At 39.1% G+C, this 23,008-nt stretch overlaps 1 protein-coding gene across 2 annotated transcripts in view; it reads left to right on the top strand.

The window, feature by feature from the left end:
- fbxl17 (F-box and leucine-rich repeat protein 17) overlaps positions 1-23,008 on the top strand; it is a 335,686-nt gene that overhangs the window by 21,860 nt on the left and 290,818 nt on the right. The gene's annotated exons all lie outside the window — the stretch shown is intronic.

The raw sequence follows: 23,008 nt of genomic DNA, 5'->3' as shown, positions 1-23,008 counted from the left end.
TGGGATGGTCCAGTCAGGCGTTTTAGTATTAATATTTAGTTTAATATTGATTATCGTTACTATAAATTATAAATTGCTCATATCCTCATTTTTCATGCATTTTACTGTTTTTCTTGAGGTTCATTTACCAGCATTTGTGTGGTTTTACACACTAAAAAAGTCATAATTCATTTTCACGTGACCATTTTCAAGGTCTACTACAATCGGTGCATCCCTGTGTATATCTTTTTTTTGTAATTTTTCACCAGATACGCAAAAACTACTGTCGCATTTTTGCTTCTATCACCGCCACCTTTTGCTGTTTGCTTATTTGTCCTCTGTGTGATGTCATGCCATCAGCTCTGTCCGCATCCTCCCCATAAATATTTTTCACCTGTAGTGGTGTGAAGTGGTTTGGCGGTAATTTAATGTAGTTATTTCGTTTTCTGAAGGATTCTGTCGGCTTTACTCAAATAAGTTAATTGACTAATACAAATAAACACATATTCTTCACGCGTTATTACACATAACATAGTAGGGCTGGGCAGTAGGACAATAGGGTCTTATGATATATATTTATCAGCCTCCCAGTGTGTCACAGTATGCTTTTCTCAGCATATTGTGGATATCGTCAGTATTTAAAAACTCTTCCCAACTGCACTTCTGATTGCAAAGAGTGCCTAATTAATCCTGTTTTTTTATTTAGTGCAATACTATGTGGGAAATGTTGAATATAAATCATTATATTTACAGTTTTTGCTTGCATTTTTAAATGTGGCACTGCTTTGTTTTTTCCAAATTATCAGAAAAAAAATTATATATAGACATATATCGTGCCATATCCTGTATGGTGAAAACTTTTTGAAGTATTGTGATCTTACATTTTTGCCTTCTCTCCCAACTGTATGACATAGTCTAGAGCAAGTGTGTGAAACTCAACCACTAAAAGGGCCATAAAAAAAAGATCTCAATAAATCTGTGGGCCAAATGAAGACATTCAGAAAAAAGAAAAACCTACCTATGTGCTTGACACCTGCCATCTTTTCTTTGCTGCAAGTTCATTATTTCTTGGGATCGATTTCTGAGCTACTGAGTGTTTATAGTGTTTGTAGGTTGAACTGTAGCTGAAACACAGCTATAGTTTAGTGATATGACTGGTGTGAAATTGTGTAGAATGGAATTGGAATTGTGCAGAATTGAGGTGTAACTGCTGTCCCATAGATTGTTGTTGGAGGAGGAGGATGGGAGCGCACATTACGTTGCAGTGCATGCTAGGGACTGTAGTGTAGTGTGTTGTGAAACAGGCCAATATTAATAGAAAATCAAAATATCTTCACAGGCCTGATAGAATTGTGTCTTGTGTTTGATGTATGGGGTCTATAGGCTACCAAAGGAAAGGAAGAAAAGCCTTGTCTTAATGTTGTCTTAATCATAACCCACTTTTGTGATTAAATAAAATGTTCAGTGATGTTTAATTGGAGACAAGTACAACTAAACAGAAACAAGTCAGCCTAATTCGACACTTTACCTGGCAAGTCTGTTGTTTACTGCTGGATTCCCCTTGATTGACATGAGAACAAGAGTTGTTAGCGGTCACAGCCTTTGCACTTGCTATCTTTGCATACTCTATTTTCTTGTCAAATAAGGTGTGTGGTATTGAACATTTTACCCGATGGTCCCCTATGAGCAACCTCTTTTGTACAATTATTACAAGCATTTGTTTTGGTTTTTCCATTTTTTTTTTGTGGATGTGTGATACCACTGCCATATTGGCAAGGACATGTTAGCATGTTGTGGTAATGTTGGGATTTGGCTCATGTGTTTTGTGTCATGCAAAATTGGTGTTTGAGATCGGCTAATTTAGAGGTTGCTGTTGGAGTCATTTTGAGTGAAAATTGGCTGATATGGATCGGCAGCCGGTCGATTGGAGCATCCCTATTGTTCTACCTGTCAGTAACAGCTTCCCTACCTGCTTCCCTGTCCTCGTGTTTATCTGTGGTTTTGAGCTCGATTGTTTCTCCAAGTGCAGGCACTACCTAAGCTCCAGCTCACTCCCTCCCCTTCATGGTCTGGGGAGCTCTCATTACCACCGCTCGATAGGAGGAATAATGAATTGGTTTAATAAGCACGCCAGGTCCATGTGGTTAATGAAGGTATGACAGACGCCCAAGCTGGTAACAGTACGTTAACGAGACAGTGAGGTCAGCGAGGCCACAATGATCAGGCCCCAGCGTCTCTCCTCCTCACTATCGCATACCAAAAGTCTGCCAGGCAATGTCGTACCTGCCCTGGCTGAATGCCAAAATACATACATGTGCAGAGCATGGCAAATTATTTATTGATTCAACTCAATTTCTCTGTTAAAATAATTATTGATAGTTGACAGCAGGAATGATGATGCATCATTTCTCCTACTTTTTTTCCCATAAATACCATTTGGACAGGACCAGATAGTACACGAGGAGGTGAGGTAATGTAATTGTTACCAGTGTTTCTCAGTGGTTTTGATAGGAACCAGGGGTTGCAGTGTCTACAACTCAAAACGTAAAGACTTAAAATAGTTAGAAATCCAAAAATTGTTTCTTCGGGAGTATTTTTCCTTAAAACACCCTACATGTACATCTCCACTGCGAGTGCCTTAAAAGAAAGGACATTTTAAGTCAAAAACAATGTCTCAAGCATCATGTATTCATAACCATATCATGTAATAACTTTCTGTGAGGGAGCTTTAAGGGGCAGACGTCTGGTTCCCATCACCTCCACTGTGGACGATTTTGACTTGATAAGTTTCTTTAGAACAGAGCATTTTGCATTTAACCACTCTGAGTTACTTTGTTTACATTTAATTATCTAGATTTTCTTCTGAACTGTGTAAATTGAGCATCCACTCATGTCTTTTTAATTTATACCGAGATTTCTTTTCCTGTGCAAATTGCTCATAAACATTACAAACAAACTGTGGTAAAATTACATTATCGCACCTCTCCATATAAAACTAATTCCATCCAGATAGGAAAAGTAAGAAACAGAGCTTGATGGATGTGCCTGTTTATTTGCATTGTTTTGCCACATAGTGTTCTTTAAAGTAGTTCACATAGTTCAAGTAGTTCCTAGTTCATTTTGAAGACTATACATGGCTTGTTATTGTTTGGTCTTATTACTCAATTAATTAACAAAATAATAGGGACAGCCTTGCATATTATATATTCATTATTAGAAATGCAGATGTTAAGCCAGCACACCTCTAGAGTCTTCTCTCTGTTGTTTTTGCTTCAGTATTTTTCTTTCGGTGGTCCAGTAGCAGACCATGTGACTTTTTTTCCCCGTCTGCGATGACAGTAGGACACTGATTTAAAAGGTCATTTCCTATGGTTGTTGGAAGAAGATGTATCTGTAGGTCTCTGAAGTGTTTACACAATCAGGTTGAGGCCTTGATTATCGAAGGTGCTAACAACAACCTTGGTCATGCGAAAGTCTGACCTGTGTTTTACAGTTCTCAGGAATCTCAAAGTTATTGGGTGCTACTTGGAAAAGCTAGCGATTGAAGGACGACTCAACAGTCTACACGCCATCCTTTGGAACAAAAAAAGCCTCATATTTCTTCAGGCAGTTTCCAGGAGTGCTAAAGCTGATATGAGATATTGCGTCAAGACGTCTAATCGATTAATGGTGCACTTAGCCTCAGTAATTAACAGCTATGCAGGAGGAAAGGAAGCGTCAGACGTCTTACACTGATGTTTTTTTTCTTTGGTGACCTTAGATACCCCTGTAGTGACCAGAATAATTAGATCACGGCAGAACAACATAATTAAGGAAGGCTCCTGCTGAACGTATCGATAGAAGCTCTCTGTTGCAGTGGGGCCTGTTACTCTAATGCTCTTTCTGGTGGAGCTCTTCTATATTTGGATAGTGACGGCTAATCACTACACCTCTGCAGGTTTACTGGTTTACCTGCTCATCATGCCTGCGTGAATGGAGGGTCTATATGTTAGTTAATTCTATTTTGTCATAGTGTTCTTGTTTTCTTTTCTTGATACCAATATGGCGTGTTTTACAGTTGTGTTCTATGTATCTGCAGGATAGCTGGCCATTTGGAATATGTTCTGGGGTAGTTCATTATTCTGTTATCTTCTGATGGGTTTTAATTTATGAAGGTGCTTGAAATAAGAGGAAATGTGGAGCTTCTTCTCAACCAAGCCTTGAAATATGAGTCTGCAGAAATCTCTTCTGTGCTTTGCCATTTCTGCCTTTCTATTTGTCTCAGTCTCTTTTCTGCCCTCCCTCTACCTTTGTTACAGTCTCAGCTTCTGTTCTTCTCTCAGTACAGTAGCTCTGTGTGAATGGAGAGATTCATCAGTCTGTAGGTCAGAGTGCTGTGAAAAAAAACATTCTCATGCTCAAATTCTCTCACTCTCTTTTCTTCTCTGTCTCTTTCTCTCTCTTTTTCGCTCTTTGTCTTGCTCTCTCCTGCTCTCTCTGTTTCTCCGCCCTCTCTGTGTCTCTCTTTCTTTTCCTCTCTCTTCTTTCCCTCTGTCTCTCGTCTTCCTCCTTCCCCTCTCTCTCTCTCTGCTCCCACTATTCTCTCTCCATTTTCTCTTCTCTCAATTTTCTCTTTCTCTCTCCCCCTCTCTCCTTCTTGTCTCTCTCCCTCTTACTTTTTCTAACTCTCTCTTCTCTCCATTTCATCCTCTCTATTTTTCTCTGTAGATCTATTTTTGCTCTCTCTCTCCCTTTCTCTTTCTCTTTCTTTTCCGCTGTCTCTCTCTCTTTCACGATCTCTATCTCCCTCTTTATTCCTCTTTCTTTCTCTGTTTTTTATTTCTGTCTCTTGTCTTCCTCCTTCCTCTCTTCTCTCTCTTTCTCTCTCTCCCCCTCCCTTCTTTTCCCTCCTTGTCTCTCTCTCACTCCTTCTCTCCTCTTAATTCCCTCTCTTTCTCTCTCCTCCTCGTCTCGCTCTCTCTTACTCTTTCTATCTCTCCGTTCTCTCCATTTCTTCCTCTCTATTTTTGTCTCTCTCTCTCTATATATATATATATATTCTCTATTTTCTCTCTCTTTCTCTCTCTCTCTCTCTCTCTTCCAGTCTCTCTCTGTTCTCTCCATGTCTTTCTCTGTCTATTTCTGTTTCTCTATTCTCTCTCCTCCCTTCTCTCTCTCTCTCTCTCTCTCTCTCTCTCTCTCTCTCTCTCTGAGTGTTTGTCTTCCTCTGATAAAGCTGAAAGCTATTACAGGCTGTTGTGTGGAGCTGAGGGGTGTGTGGTGGAGTGCGGTGACCAGCCATCTCTCTCAGGCCAAAAACTCAATCAAAGTGTGTGCTGTCCCAGCGCTGCCGCTCCGGCTCCCGTTGTCCCGCTCCGCTTCTTAAAGGCCCGTTTCCCCCCCGAGATATCAGATGAGCTGCTGGCCTTTATCATCCTGCTGCCGCCCTGCCTTCACTCCTCTTTCTGCAGCTCTCTCTCTGGGCCTCCTTCTCTCCTCTCTTCTTTTCCCCTCATCTCCTGTTTCTGGGAATGTATTTTAAGGAGAAGGTTTGTACATGTTAGAAATTGGCAGCTCTGAGGCTGCTTGAGTACACTGTGTGTTCAAGCTGACATTGAAATTAATGGAATCTATTTTTGCTCTTTGGAATGAGCAAAATGGGGCTCTTCTAAGCACATATCTCATTAAGGGCTAATTTTTCAAGGTCAGAGAAATGGACAGCAAGGGAAAGAACGAGAGGAGAGGAAGCCCAATGACTGGCCAGCTCTGTGTGCTGTATATAAACATGCTGAGACCTTTGGGGAAATGTCTGTTGTGACTGCTACATGAGAATGGACCAGTCAGGGTTTGCAGAAGATAAAGCCTTTTAGAAGTCAGTGCTTTATGAAAGATGAGCGATGGTCTTGGATAAAAGGTATAATTTAGATAGTGTTGTGACAGGGCAACTCTTCAAAGTAGTTGTGCGCTGATATGAAATTTCTGGGCTGGTAATGAAAAAAAACCCACTTTGTTTTGGTTGATACCGATACCAATAACGAATAATTTTACACTCCAGACCTGATCTGCATATGAAATGCGGCAGCAAACATGAAGGCTTATTTATACTTCTCTGAAGATGCATGTAAGCTGTGTAAAGAGAAGGTGTTTCTAGGTAAGCGTAACTGAAAGGGGCTTGCAGAGGCCATGACGTGCACACCTCCAAAATCTTAACTACACAACAGGCAAATCTGTGGAGATGCGCATCAAACAAACACACATGGCCTATCTGATAGTGTAGGGGTGGGATAAGACCCAAGCAGTGCTTGACCTGAGCCAATACTAGCACAAAATCAAAATTGTTTGATGATTGCTTGGCTGCAACTTCACATACATTTATGGGAGTTTCTGTAAATATGGGCACTTTTTGTTCTTGGAAGTAAATTGTTGGATGTTTGTTCATATTTCTAGCCTGAAACCTAGAAAATATTTGTCGTAACACATTTTCACATGCAAATGTAATGAAATAATGTGATATATGAAGCCTATTTTAGGTCAAAATACCAGTTTTATTCATGTCCCAAACCTGTGATTTCAATTTCAAATGCATAAAAAGAAGTTGCTAAACTACAAAATGACATCTTTTCAATTGAAATTACACACTTGAAAAATGAAACGTTCTCCAGATTGATGGAAAATGTGCTGTAGATGGTTCTACATAGAACCACTGACATTGACATTGTAATAATAGAAGAACCCTTTTTGGAGCTATATAGAACCCTTTTCAAAAAAAGTTCTATATAGAACCATCTATAGCACATTCTTAAGAACCCTTTCATGATGCACAGAACCCTTTAATCATGTAAAGGGTTCTTTGTGTGTTCATGGATCTATATTGAACTATTTTCTTTGTTAAAGAGCAAATTGTCATTTTTTTTATGAGTGTACGTTGTGTAAATGTTAATTCTAAACATAATTAAATAAAAACTGTCATTAATCAGTCATATATCAGTATTTTCTATTAACATTTTTGTCCCCTTTATATATCTTTACCACAACATTGACCTAAAATAAATGTTTTTCCAAAGCCAAATGTGTTTACTTTTAATGGAAATATAAGTTGGCCAGAAAGCACATGGGAAAAAAGTGTGGAAAATGTAATCTAGATGTCTCTGGCATAACAGAAAAGCAAAGTATCATGTTTTATATTCCATATTTTCTGTATATCCTTACTGAACTTATACTGCATTTATAACTAATGTTTTCTGAATTATACTTTCATATTAATGTTAAATTTAAATATATTATAATCTTAAGCTAATGTAACAGGTCAGGCAATTTGCCATGTTTTTTAAAAACAGTGAAAATGTGTTCTTACTGCAACAGCTCAGTGTACTGTGACTTCAATTCAGATTAAAAATAAAAAAAAAATCTTTTAACGGTTCTCTTTTTATTGAGGTTCATTTTCTAAAAATTTGGACAACTAAAAGTGCCTGTAGTTGCATAAATGCTCATATGTACAGCTGTATGCAAAAGTTTGGGCCTGGCTCTCTACAGAGAACACACATCAGAACATTGTAATGCATTTTTATTTACTGAATTTAGCATATTGGGGTAAAAAGTTATGGCACATTTCAAGCTTTTACAATTTTTTTTCAAGATCTTAGACTCAATAATTGTACAGAAATTTTGCACTAAGATTTACAGAAAAATGTTATATTGAAGTTTGTTCCCTATAGAGGATGTGTTAACTTATATTCACTTAGAAAATCAACACGTCATTTGGCCGTGGGTGTTCACACTTTTACATACGACTGTATGACCCCTCTTCACAATGTCACACAAACAGTGAAGCTAGTGTTAATTCTTAGAAAGATGCAAGTATGTTGGCAGACACCTATATGAATGTCCTGGATTCCGCAGTTTGCTGGGAGTGATTTAGCCATGTTTAGCCAAAATCCTCTCACACTTGTAGCCCACAGTATTTTTTGTTAGCTTTGAATTTTATGAGCCATAATAATGTGTTTGCCAAACTCACATCCAACGTGTAACATGGATTTTGAACTTCTGTGCATTTGAGAAAATGACTTTGCCAGTTATCCTTTCAACAAGGACTGTTGTCTTTTTGGTACAGCAGTGGAAATACTGAAACAAATTGAGAGTTAGCAAAACATAATTCAATGAAATTAAAGTTTTGTTAGCATTTCTTTTCTAATTCTGTATCAAAAATGTATCGTATTGCAAGGCAAAAATGGTGGTACGTATTGTGATTTGCGAATCGTTACACCGCGACTATAGATGGATCATTGATTAATTTTATGACATATTTGAGTCAGATGCGATTGTCTCTGCTGTAGTTGATAAACTTGACGTTCAGAGTCTTGTCTAGGGACTCTTATAGCAATTGCTGTTTGCATGGGAAATCGAACCTCCAGTCTTTGAGAGTGCCTGTGGCGCTCTTCACTATTTGCTAACCCTATCAGTGAAGATGAAAAGAACAATTTGAACCACCAGTAGTGACAATGTGTGTCAGAGCTCATGTTGATACAAATGAGGTGGAATTTTTGGCTGTCGTTCCATTATAGGACCCATAATAATAATGACATTTTTCCATGTATCTGCAAATAAAATATTTCCTACTAAAATATTGAGCACTGTTATTTCAAAGAGGGAGCGAGACGGTAGAAGAGCAGGGAGATCCTCATTATTGCTCATTTTGCACGCTTTGTCGCTATTTATGGACTGAGTTCTCACAGTTTCTTCATATGAATGATATCGTAGCAATATTGTTATTGCATTTCTGTACAGTATTAACTTGTCATTGTTAATGCCACTTTTGTGTTGTCTATTGCAAGAGCCTCCCAATTTAGATGAAGTGGCTGGTTTGGATGGATTGTCTCGCAGTGCTAGTTGTTAATTTCCCGCTGTGGTTGTCTAAATCGAAGTCATTATCAGAAGAGCAATAAAGCAATGCTGTGGAAACCCACCAGCTTCAAGTTCATTTGTTCAGATGGTGTATCGCTCGATGCCAGACAAGATCGAGTAATGATGCTATGAGAGTCTGGAGAAGATAAGAGAATCTTTTGTCACCATTCTTTCATATTTATGCATATTTTTCCAGCCCCCTCTTGAACAGGCTACATGGTACAGTAGTTCTTGCTGCAGCAAATCAAGAGAAAGTGGTTTGGATTACACAGGCAGAGAGATCCCATGACACTTACCAGTATCGACTTGGAGTAGTTTGCATCTCATTGGCGTCATAGATTCCTTGGATAAGAGAAATGGGGCAGCACTGTAATGTAGATGATATTGCCGAGGCCGTTATTACCTAGAGCCATGTGAGCATTAAAGGGCAGCCATAAACCCTGTTTCATTCTTTCATCATGTCAGGACGAGTGCTGGTATCATTTATGATCCATTTTGCCTTTCTGATGTGAGCGGAGCACTGATCTCGGGCCTTTGGAAAGGTAATAGGTTAGCCTGAGAAATGGCCTCCATTAGCCTAGCCTCAAACAAGCATCATCACATACACATCATAGCACAGCTCAGATGCTGAGATAGTCTAACACGCACTCAGTGAACAGAAATGAAGAGAGAGGCAAGTACTGAATGGTGAGTTCCGTGCACCTGATGGCTTCCATTGAGGAGCATGTTTTCAGAGAGAGAGGCGTGGATTAGCATGCAGCTAAGGGGCTTGCATTTGTGTTATTTGTGGTGCTAGAGCTCCAGCACTGTGAGAAGTGGGTAGAGACGAGCGAGGCCCACAGGAGTTCTCGCCACTTGCTGCTTTGCGCCGCAGCAGGGAGTGTTTCTCCTTAGGTGTTGTAGGGCTTCAAACCGTTGGGATTTTCAATTCCACATTAATTGAATCTAATCAACACTCTGACTCATGCTCATTTCCTGACTCTTCCTGTTTCTCTCATTTGAACTGGTTGATGGTTGGTTTTTTGTGTGTAGGGAGCACAGCACACCCAAAGTAAAGGAAGTCTAGACGGGGCGTAGAGATGGACCGGTCAGCGTTTTGTGAACTAGTTACTGATGGCTGGTTGTCCATTAGCATGATCAGCCGATTCTGATTGGGTGGCGGGGACAGGACGCCATGAAGGGCCCGTATCGTGTAATACCAAATTTTCTTCACTGTCTTAAATTATGGAGTTTGATATAGCATGTAAACATTCTTAAAGTTTCTAAATGAGCATTCACTCAACTATCCATACAGCCCATCCAGCCATAGAAACTATGCTGCAAAATAGCCCATTTTAAATTCACTGTTCTTCTGTTGTCATGAAAACCAACACATTTACATATATCTGCATATACAGCCTACAGCAGTTTAGCATAGAGAAGTTATAAGGAGTGCTTCAGCTAAGACAGTGAGAACAGAAGTCATTTACATATGCCAGTCATACAGTCTTAAACCATAAGGGCTTAAAAGAGGTTAAGAAATGGTCATGTTAAAATGAATTATGACTGTTTTTGGTATGTAAACCCACACAAATGTGATCAGTGGACCTTGTAGGAAAAAAATGAGAAAAATGTAGAACGTGGGCCTTTTAACTGTCCAATAGCAAAGACACCAAACATGGTTTAAACAGGTTGAACAACCAAAACATTGCAGTGAGCTCATGGCCAATTCTATATGCTATTTCTATATATAACAAACTCGTATGTAGGCAATAGTTATACTACAATCTCACAAACTTGAACTCTTTTCAAATAAAAGAAAATTCTAGCAGCAAGATAAAATATTTTAGTGCAGAACAAAGTGCCATAGGCTGTGTAGCTGACTCAGGGCTTACAGCACAGTGGCAAATTTTATTCCACGAAAAGTACATTTAGACTTTCTGGCACAGCAGTCTGTTCCTCTTCTTGTTCAACATATTTGAAGCAGTGATAAAATAAATTCTTGCTGTCCATACTCGTGGAAGGTGCAGAGAGGTAGGCTCGAACGACTTCGACAAGAGTAGGAAAGCTTTTATTGCTTTGCCAGTAATTCAGTGCGTGTGCGCTCTGTGAAATGGCTGCCTCGGGTCGTTACACACTTGAAATGCGATTGGATTGTCATTTTCCTGGTCCTCTTTGTTTTTCTAGAGTATTTCAGTGTGCGTTAGATGAAGTATCTGCTCATCACCTCCATCGTTTGGTAGCTTGGGTGTCATTTTATCTTTTATCTTCTGATGCTTAATTTACTTTGTTGGATAATGTCAAAAAGTGTTGCATCTGGTTAAAAGAGTTAGTAGTTAAAATTTGTGTCCTTTTCTCCGTCTTGGGTCATGTTAGTTTTTCACACTTTGCATGTAATATTGGCTTGTGTGCCAGACTGACAAAATGTTTCATTTCTGTGGCCAAAGTTGGCTCACACATTTTGCTCTATCAGCGAAATTCAAGGAATATCGAATGAATGCTGATCGCCTATTTAGATTTACAGTCGGTCAAGCTTCCTATTCCTAGTGGCCAATACATGATCACTATCAGGATAAATTACTGCTTTTCTAAGTATATTGTGGGTATTACATCAAGTACACTTAACATCTGCATGTATCATTAAAAAAACAGATTTCAACAATTTATAGAGAGCCTGTAAACAACAAGCTGGGATTACTAACTGTATAAACTGTTTACTGATTCTATTATGCCATTTTGATTTATTACTTTATTTTTACTAATTGTTTTCTTTCTCTTCCTCTTTCCTAAATAGTTTATTTTTGCATGTGCTAAATGTTCAAAAGTTCTACTCTGATGCTGATTGGTGTCTGTATACCATCTGCATTGTAAATTAGAGCACTTGAAACATTTTAAAATAAAAAGAAATGGTTTGAGAGCACACTTTGATTAAAACATTCCCAAACAATGTTGTTTTTTAGTTCACCAACATTTGAGGCATAAGCATCAGCTAGGCTGCTGGTTAGGTCCTCTTTCCAAGATAGCAGTGTCAGCATTAGGCTGACTGGTGCTTAACGTGGATGGAGAGTGTCATTTTAAGAAGTGTAACTTTTAAGGGCATTATTAAAGACTTTTAAACCAAGAAAAGGTGAATGAAGTGGGAATGGAATAAAAGCTCACAATTTACTACGTTTATCACATTTGGTATCAACTAACTAATCCTTCACAAACTTGTTATTTTCAAGATTGAAGTTAGGCAGTAGCATTAGTTGAGGTGAAAAAAGCAATTAGCACTTTAGATAGACTGCTTTCTTGCTGGGAATTTTAAGCCACGTCACCTGGGTTTAATGTAATGCAGTAACAGAGAGTTGATGAGTGTCGTTCAGTGCTGGAAGTCACTGACTGCGGTGGAACAGGCATTCGAATTAATATTTTAGAATTCTTGGATGCTGCGTGTCATTAGCTATAGGTCTGCTTTTTTTTCATGCTTGCTAAAGCCTGTCTAAATTTGTCCACATCGGTCAAGAACGAACTTATACTATATGGCCAAAAGTATGTGGACACCCGACCATCACATGAGCTTGTTAGACATCATGTTCCAAAACTATGGACGTTAATGTGGAGTTGTCCGGCATGGCAGTTGATGAGGCAGATCTAGCAGAGCAGAATTTTCACAAACTGACTGGCAAAAGTGGCGTCCTATGACAGTGCTGCATTTAATGTCACTGTGATCTTCAGTGTGACCCATTCTACTGCCAATGTACATGATTTTATGCTGCTGTTAGCAATGGGTGTGTCTGAAACACCTCAACTCAATAATTAGAAGGGGTGTCCACATACTTTTGGCCATGTAGTGTAGTTGTGTTGTGCAGATTTCGTGGATTTCAACTGGACCTTTAGGGCCTGTAGCCCCATTGCCAACGAACATGGCCGCCTCTGACAGTATATTGTGACAATATTTTTGCCATTTCTCTCACCCTAAGGGTCTGTTTACACCTTACATTAACATGCATTTTTGGTGATCGAATCATGTTCAGATTGTCTTTGAAAAGCATGAAAATGTAAACAGCCCCAGGATGCATTGTTTTCAAATTATGTTCAGATCACTCAAACCACATTCGGAGGTGGTCAGAGACAGATCTTGACCATGCTCAACACAAGTGTAAACAGAATGCGTTTTTGTCATCTGTATACAGTTATGTGAGCAGAAATGCATCTGTCGAGTAGTGACTAGCAGGTGAGATTTTAGACGAGAGAACTAAAGATAGAAAATACACAAGGCTGAGGTTAGCCCCAAAGCAAGAGTCCAACCAAAGTTCATCCATATATGGTCTGGACACGAAACACATTAATGCAAGGTGTAAACAGTCTCTTGTGTGTGCGAAACCTTTTTTTTGTCTGTCCTTTGAGCCACTGTTAACTTGCAGTTTGTGTAAGTTTACTGGAAGCAGTAAAGGCAGTGCCTGTCTCTTCATTTGACTTCAAAATAATATAGACTTGCAGGTGCTTCGTGTGAGCTATTCAACTATAAAACCACTGACTGCAGCACTGCTGTGAAAGCTGTAGCAAAACTGAATCAGTTCACAGAATCATTCTGGATATAAATATAAATAACCCTGAGCTTAATTGTCCTGTTTACAGTCTAACGTCCTGAGCCCAACAGCCTTAGTGGAGTGAAGCCACGATATGGAATGGTTTGTTCTGTGGGAGTGGATCTACTGTAAATTACGGCCTGTTTTTTTGTTCCCCCTCTTGTCCCTTTGGGCTATTTGTGACACATTAAAATCATTAGAGCCAAACAGAGATGGTAAAACAGTGTGATGAGGTGGCCTCTGAATACTTATGGAAATGGAACAGTAATGGGAAGCTAATGAATTTCTGCTCTGGTCAGGCTGCGTTGTGCTGAAAACAGGGCCATTAGTATACAAATTAATGTGTTTATCTCAGTTTGTAGTTTTTATTATTATATGTAATTCACCTTCACCCATCGAGCCTCAGGTTAGAGTTTTGTACGGGAAATTACAGATTGTTGAAGAATGCAAATTCCTGCTGATTTTATTTTATGAATCCCATAGCGCTCATTTAACATGTTTATATGTTATGAATTGCGTGCATGTGTAGAAAGAGAGAGGCTCTTGAATAATAAAGATGTCAGTATGATTGTTGGTAAACATCTTTTTGAAATATTCACAGACTAAAGTGAATTTTATGCTATAAGCAACATTCTTCCATTCTTCATAACCCCCCCAAGCAAAGATCTTCGATCTACTCTGCAGTAGCTGTGGATTTATGATTGATTCACATCTAACTATTATGCAGATGGCCAATTTATAAAAGCGTCAGCACTGGAACCTCATTGAGTAATGCGTGAAATGCTAAATGACCTTTCCTCCTCAATTTTCTCCAGTGAGTTGAGACTCTGTGGTAATCCTCGCAGGCTTAGGCTGCCAGATTTTTTTTTTCCATTTGTGATCGTATTACAGAAGGGAAACCTGACGGCTCTCTGTTTGTGTTTGCAACTCAGGCGGCCCTGCCGATGATTGATTGATATGTTTTTTTTTTTTTGTTTTTGGGAGCTGGCGAGCAGTAGTTGACTGACATCTATTCTTGATGGCGTATCAGATGAAAAGGCCATAAATATTAGGAATTGACAGGTAAAGGTCACCGCTGGAGGAGGCTGCTGTGCAATGGAGGGTTATTAATGTGCACCAGTCTGTGCGGGCCAACAGCAAAACAACCCAAAGCACCAAAAAAAAAAAAACGGGAAAATACATGGTAAGGTGCCTTTCAGAATTTGCAGTTTTGATTGCACTGAATGCTCCCTCCGGAGAGATCGTTCATCTTCTGAAAAGTGAAGGTAATGGTCCAAATAGCTCTCATTTGGGTCACACTTTTGCGTTCGATTTTTTGGTCAGGCTGCCTCACCTGCAGCGTTCTTGAGTATCACCAATGGGTGTGATTCTGTCCTATCATTTACGATAGGAAAGGCCTTACACATCACGTTTCCGTATCTCATTTAGCATGTCTCCTCAGAGTTTCTCAGCTGTCTCATGGAATGTTCCTGGGGCTTGGATTTAAGGCATACTTTCCCCTCTTCCTTCCTGTCCTTGTTGAAGTGGATGCGGATGGAGCTGGAGCTCGGCCACACGAGTGTGAAATTACAGCATCAGCACCCGGTGCATTCCTGGCCAAGCCCATGCCTTTGTTTCTGGAGATGCTCAGGACACTTCCCTAGTGGCAAACAGCTCCATTAAATGCTTGGACCTGAGTCATTAGTATAGGTCTCTGTGTTAAACGGGGTACTCAGTGCTTCAAGAAGGGATTGTGATTTTTAAGGATGTACTGATACAACTTTTTCCCTTCCAATATGGAAACTGATACCTGATCCCTGTGTATTGGCCAATATCGAGTACCGATAAAAATAAATAAATAAATAAATAAATAGCATTTATTATAATTTTTTAAATTTTTAAATACAAAGTTTGGTGTCTCTTCAACACCATATTTCAATAAACCACCCCAAAATAATGTTTCACTTTGCAGAAAAATGTAATTTACTGAAGGACAAAGAAATTCCTGCACTAGACGCTGCTCCTCTGGCACAATCCAGCTCACCTCTGCCACACACATCTATATCACACTACTATATCAATGATTTGATCTGCATTGGATCTAAATTTGGTGTGTCTTCTCATTTGAAAATAGACTGAGAATTTTACTTTGCTGAGAAATGAGCGCACACCAAATAAAAACTGAACACCAAGCTGTAAAGCATATGAGTTTGGCCACCCAGCCTATATTATATGGGGAGGAATGTTGCTTTTAGGATTAAAATCTTCAAAAATCTTGTTGCATTCTGCTTGAAAATAGTTTATATAAAAATATCCATCTTTAAATAATTTTAATGTGTTCACATAATGCATGCACAAAGTTCATTATTCTTCATGATTGCATTATTGCTTCATTATTCAGCACTCCATTTGATCACCAGCAGCCCTTGACACACACACGCTGCTCTTTTTATGTAATGCGTTTTCATTCAACTGACATTAAACACACTGCGTTCAGGTCAGAACCTTTTTGTCGTTTTCCTGCCGAGCTGATGTGTTCATTTGTAGCACAGTTGACGCTCAAAGACTCGGAACAGTAATCTCCAGGGTCGGGTCAGCGCCTGGTCAGTTTTAAGTGACACTGAAAACCCTCCAATGTAAATGTGACTGGATTTAATCAGACAGCTAAAGTGTTCTCTGAAGAGAAGCACTCCAAAGTTTTCAGTTAATATTGGCGCGCTTGTTTTGCTAATGGTGTTGCAACAAGCACTCTCCAACTGAAGCCTCTTCAACAAAGCATATGGAGGCTTAAACTCCTTTGATTTACACCAGGTTGTTCCTCCCAGCTGGTCTTGTTATCGTGTCAGTTAGACACAGGTATTGTAAAGTGAGAGGGAATTTCTCTGGAGGGCATTACAGGAACTCTGCCCGGTGTCTTCTGAAACTTAATACTTGCACGGATGGGAGCCTACACTGATTGAACACTTCCTTCATTATATTAAGACACAGGCAGAGGGGAAAAAAAGACAGCTCGCCTCATAGTGGGTAGCTCTGTCGTCTGGAAGCTCTCTCGCCGCCAAGTACGAGCCGTCTATATTAGTGTGCTGGGAATTACCGAGGTTTGCTGACAGAAAGCATCACAGAGCTCATTTATTGAAAAGCCCGGCTGCTTTATTTGAATGACGCTGGCAATGGAGATCAGCAGAGGAGGTGGGCTTTGCCCAACAGTGGGCAGGCTGGTGCTTCTGCCATTCTTTTAGCAATAAAGTACATTATTTATCTTCTCTCCCTCGTTCTCAGAGCGTCTTTAAGGGAGGTTGGGGCGGGTTTGATATTAGACTGTCTCCTACAAAGGGTCCTACAAAAGTCTCAGATGGGTACTTCTCTCTCTCTCTTCTAAATTGGAACTCTGTGATTTTCAAGTAGCGCTGCCAGAGTGGGCTCTTTTAATCTAGATCAGATTGAGTTGTACAGAAGTTGCATTTCAAAAAGTTTGGAAAACCTTTCAGAAGAGCCTGAGGCAAGTACTATTAGACATGTCTTCTTTTTGAGCTTGAGTTTGAATCTGAGCTTATATAACAACAAATCTGTGACCTGCTATAACCGCCATGCTCATGTTCTGATGCATTTTTAACAAAGGCATATATAGACTGATGCAGTTATTTGGAAAGTGAAGTAGAATTGAATGTCAAATTCATGAAGTTTGTGTTTCATTCAAAATATGAATTTTAAGCTTAAGTACACTATAAAGCTAATGTCAGTTTTTTTTTATAGGGAGTGAAATAGAGCTTAATAGAGGTTGAAATAATGTCATTTTCTGTCTTTAGTGGCACCCAGTTTCAGCTGAGCATAGGACGAGACATATACATTTATAGGAACATTCAGGCCTAAAACTAACATTTAATATGTTATTTGTCATGTTACATAATTTTCTGTAGTTCAGCATTGCATCCCTCAGCCTCATTAGTTTGACAAATTGCGTGATGTTGTATCCTTTTTTTGTTTCATCATCCTTCAGTGTTCTCGCACTAGAATACCCAGCATGCATTACACAAATCAATATGAGCTTGGTCATTCTTTGGGAATCCCCCCTGCTGCAATTAAGAGTCCCTGACTGCTAGCATAGCCATGGATGTAGTCTAATAAATACACATATTCCAGCCAACTAGCAGGAAAAAAGACATTTCAAACTGCCTACTCTCAAGTATCTTCCTCAAAAAAGTTTCTCCCTCCTTTAAGATGCGTAATCCAAAGAGGGTTTTTCTAAAAGAACACTGTGTGAGGCGAGTAGGTATATTTACAACAAGATACAGTTTTTATTTTGTCCGGAGTGCCCCTTTAGGAGACGTGAAGTGAAGTTTGTTGTTAAAGAAAAAAAATACGAAATTCAAGTTTCTGAAGTGGCTCTAAACCATATTCCATTATGATTTAATCTGTATGAAAAATATGACCCAGAAATAAAACCTGATTTTCTGCATGTTAAGTTCACATTTGTCTTTTGGCCGAAACCGCTAACTTCAAAAATACAACAACAAAAAATAACTTCTCTTTTCCAGTCTTTATGCTTCATGCTATAATGTATTAGCTAAACTCTCTGCTCACATCTTGCTCTGTGATTCGTCACCAGGCCATCTCAAGTAGTCTTTTGTTAGAAGATGGAAGTTTCATGTGAATATGCAACAGAAACAGCCAATTTTACTTCACAGTCCCAACACATCCTTCTCACTGCAGTGCATTAGCCAAATTTTCTGCTCACATGCTACCCTGTGATTTATGCTGTGATGTCTTCAATAGTCTCCTGTTGGAAGATGAAAGCTTTATGCAGGACAGAGAAATGTCTTTTCTTATGATTTTTGCAAGGTAGCAGCTGCTGGTCAGCTGTCAGAGTGTTATATACATACAGATCCGATGCATCAGAAGTTCAGGATATTGGTAAATATAAAAGGGGGAAATGTTAACATGTAGTTCAGGGTTTGCACATTGCAAGCAGACAAGCTGAAGAAAGGAGTGTGAATACGGTGAGAGCATTGAATCTTAAACGTGCCATTGATGGGTTGTTAATGTGCATTAGAACAAGCAGTGTGAATCTTTTAGCTGCCAGAACTGATTCAATTCATGATTCATTTGATTTTTGTAAATTAAGAACAATTTGATTTGCTGAACAGTGATTTGATTCGGCGAATCGGTTTGGTACAGTAAACAGCGATTTGACTCTGAATCGATTTGAAGTAGTAAGCAATGATTAGATTTTAGTTTAATTCAGAAATTAAAGCTTCTTTAAGAAATATAATGCATTAAAAGTATATCTATTCATGTCCATGGTTAGCTTGTGAATGCTGCCTGAAACATTCATATGCTGTAAGGCACTAATGAAAGAGACAAGTATCACATGTATTTGTTTAAATATCGCATGCATCTTTTTGTTATTCAATAGTGATTAATTTGATTAATGTGCATTCAAAATTGATTTTTAAACAATGCAAACAATTTAAACAATGCAAAAGCTACAAAGCTTTGAAATGCTCTGTTTATCATTGAAATGCTACACTTAAGATGAGCACCTAAAAGTAGGTTATCATGCTCAAATAATTCAAACACTTTACTACCCTACAGGAAGAAATACACAGCTAACAGAGTGCTGTTTCAGGATAGATTTGTTACAGGATTGCATCAGATCCGTTCTTTTTTACCAAGATCCGATCTAGCATTTTCAGATCTAAATTACTGTAAATGCAAGTTCTTTATTTTTTATAGGCTTGTTTTTCCATTTTGTAGTGCCCAGGACTATTACAAAATATTGTTGTTAATTCTATACATTCATATATGTGCCCAGCATTTAAATTTCATTTTTAATTACAAATATTATGATCATACAACTGTTAGAAATTTTGCTATATATTTGTCATTTAGGGCTAATTGATTAATAATTTTTTTAATTTTAATTTTTTAATTATATTAAAATCGCAGTTTGAAAGAGTGCAGTTTTCAGATCAGAACAGTAGCAATTATAATTACAGTCACATCCAAACGTTTGGTCAAATGACATGTATTGTATTGTATTAAGTGAAAATAACTATGCGTCCTCTACAGAGAACACACTTCAGCACATTTTAATGCCTGACCACTGTTTATTCAAGGAATTGAACATATTGGGAAAAAAACATAAAATGTGGTATGTGCAAAAGTTATATAATTTATATTTTATATTTTATGTTTTTTTTTCATTTTAGATATGTTAAACTCAAATAGAAATAAAATTTGCGTACTAAAATTGGCAGAAAAATGCTATATTTATTGCTTGTTCCCTGTAAAGGATGTTGTAATGTTAATTACATTTTCACCATATAATTTGACTGTGGGTTTTCCAAATTTTGCAGACGACTGTATTTCCTACATTATTCAACGTCATAGATTTTAAGTAAGGAAATTTTACCTGATAATGCAGAGCTTATGAACTGGCAGTCTGTCACACTACATTCAGTGTTCAAGTCTCCAGCCCAAGAAAAGGAATGTGCTGATCTTCCTGGCAAAACAAAGACCTTCATCTTAATTTATAAAAAATAATCTGTTTTATATTGTAGGATTTGTCTGAAAAATTGCAGTAACAAATTACCCAGCCCCACATTATAGCAGTTCTTATTGATTCTTAGGCTTTTGTCGTCATCCAGACACAAAAAACTCTCTCTTCCCTACTTCCAGTCTGAGCGTGTGACAACAAAAACCAGTGAGAGATTCAGACAGGCTGCCAGTTTGGCTCTCCTGCATCTATCGCTATCTGCCCTCTTTGAACACATGGCTCTGCACATCCTCATGATAGGATTGCACACGCCCTGGCCTTCTATCCTCATTGTTCGAGGTCACGGAGTAACCCATGCCGCTTTGAGGGGTAATGTTTTGACCCAACAAGCTCCTTCCTTTGATTGCTGTTTGGCAGGAGTGTTCTGTGCGACCCTAGGTGTACACACATTGAACCAAATTCCTTTTGACAAACCAGCTTTGGAAAAACGCTGGAATTTGTTGGCCTGGTCTATTGTTTGTCTGGGATAAAAGGATACAAGCAAGCTGGTGTAGGCTGTGTACTCCATGTACTCCTCTTTCACTGGCCCACTCCCCCACCCCAGGTTGGCATGGAGGGGATATCAGGGGTCGCGACATCGGCCGTGAACCCTGGAAGACGCGCACACTGTGCTAATCCCCCTAGCCGCCAACCTCGGTCCTGGCCCGACACCCCTGAACAATAGCTGTCTGCATGGGCAATAGTGGGAGCTTCAGAGCCAGGCTTTAGAAGACTGTGTCACGCTCTGCTGTCCGTGTCACTTCTGCAGGGCTGATGGCCTTTATTCAGGCTGACAGGGCCACTGTGTCTCAAAATATTGTAAAACTTGCATATAATGTACTTTCAGATAGTCCTGTGCCCAAAGACGGTTTGCTAAGTTACTGTGGTAACAGCCCCGATCAGTGGTAAAAACTCATTTACTACCGGTTTAAAAAAATGTTGTTTATTTATTGGTGTATTTCGTGCATTAGCAAGACGATAAAATTCCCACACAATAACATAATTGAACTTTTAGCAATGTTGGGTGATGTGAGATCTTAAATTAGCCCAACATGTTAAATTAGTACAACATTTATTATATCTAAGGTAGATTGTTCTCTGAACTGCACAAGTGAAAACTCTGTTGCAAAATAAACAGAAACTAAATTACTTTTTTTAAATTATTTTTGTTGCAATGTGCATAAATCCTGTGTGAAATAAAAATAAAAAATAAATAAAAAAATAAAAGTCAAGCAAAGGTAAAGCAAAATACCACCCCCCCAAACCTGCTGTAAAAGGAGGATTTGTAGACAACAACAGGCTTATTTTCAGAATTAAAATACATAATAGATGATTTTGTCATCTGAATGTGTTGCATTTCTATTTATAATTGATTGTATTGTGGTATTTAAAAAATAAAACAGCAAAAAAATTTAAAACAACAAATTTAACAAACAAAGAGGCTTCGCTCGCCCCCTCTTTGGTCTTGCTCCAGCTTTCTAGTCCATTTTGGTTATTATTTTATTTGCTGGCTGCCGCTTGCACCTGTCTGACTGGACAGTGGGAGTTGGGGGGCGGTGGGATGGGGTATGAGGGGTTGATGGGTTAAGAGGGCGAAAGCTTTGCTTCCTCTCTCAAGTCTCAAAGCTTTCTTTCTCATTCTCTCTCCCCCTCCTTTTTTTACACCTCTCTGACATAGCAGAGAGAGAGAGGAGTGTGACAGATGACAGTGACATGCTTTGATTTGGTGAGAAGGCTACGGTCGGGTGAGGCTCACGAAGTGGTGGGACCGTGCATGACAGGATGAAGACCCCTCACTCCCCTGCTGTGACCAGTGCACGGCATGTCCACGCTTTTGCCACCTTCCCCACGCCGTCCACCAATACTGAACCTTCCAACTGCCCCGATACCAGCTGCTGAAAAGTCCGCTGCTTTGTCATTCTCCACTGCTCCATTTGCCATGCTAAAAAAAAAAAAAACACATGGGTGCACACAATAGTAAAGCAGGCCTAAGTGCACAGGCCTTCACAGGCCTTTGTGAAGATATGGCAGGGATTGTAAAATGCAGAGGCGTTTAGCGCGAGCCTTTAGATGTGTAAATAACAGAGAAATGATGTTATGGTCAAACGTTTTTTGGATTTGCTCTGGGAAAAGCGCCCAGCTTCTTGTTATATTAACAAAAGGAAGGGAGTTGAGAAGTTGCAGGGGGTGACCCGTTCACTCTGCAAGTCTCTCTCTCTGTGTCAGAGGGGACTGCTCTGCTGAAATTCAGACAAACAGACGTTTCTGACAATTCCAATTCTGTCCTACAGTCATGTTTTGTTTTTCGTATGGAGTGCTAGCAGAGGTTCCCCAGCTGCACTGGTTGAACTTTTTCGAAAAGTAAGGTAAGAGATTTATATGGTTAGTTTCAAAGATAGCCGTACAGAGAGAAAAGAACCGTCTGTGTGTCAAGTTGTTGTTTTTCTTTTGTTGCCTCCAGACACCCAATACAGACTGTACTATAGCGTAAGGAGTGTTCAGTCAGAAATGCTGGGTACATCTCCAGTTACGCTCTCAAAAATAAAGGTGCCAAAGAGAGTATTTGGAGCAATACTTAGGGATGCGCTGATACAGAAATATCCAATGTTTTTCATGTACGTGTCTGGAAATGTCATAAACATCTATGAAAAGTAGAAATCGATGCTAAATCCACTTGTATTGGCATTGCAAAGAAGAATCTGAAATTAACTTCCATTTTAATTTTACCTTCTTCTCCGTTATGATAAAAGTCAACAAGCTTGGCTTGGACACGTTCATTGGCCCAGAGTCCAAGAAGGCTCTTGGTTTAGCGCTAGTTCCAGCCACACATATCCTTTGTCTTCTGTTTCATTGTTTATCCTCTTTCCGCTTATGTAATTGCATACAAATAACAAAAATGCATTCCATTTACACTTGTGTTAAATGTGGTTGAGATCCATCTCCAACCACCTCCAAATGTGGCTTGAGTGAACCGATTGTAATCCAATTTACATCTGGCTTTTGATGCGTTCAAGTGACATCCGACCACGATCCGATCACTGAAAACGCATGTTGATTCAAGGTGTAAACAAGCCCTAAATGTGCA

This window comes from Colossoma macropomum, unplaced genomic scaffold (assembly GCF_904425465.1).
Source record: "Colossoma macropomum unplaced genomic scaffold, Colossoma_macropomum, whole genome shotgun sequence".
NCBI lineage: Eukaryota > Metazoa > Chordata > Actinopteri > Characiformes > Serrasalmidae > Colossoma > Colossoma macropomum.
The sequence above is the reverse complement of the archived record's forward strand: the minus strand, read 5'-3'. Positions and strand labels throughout refer to the sequence as shown.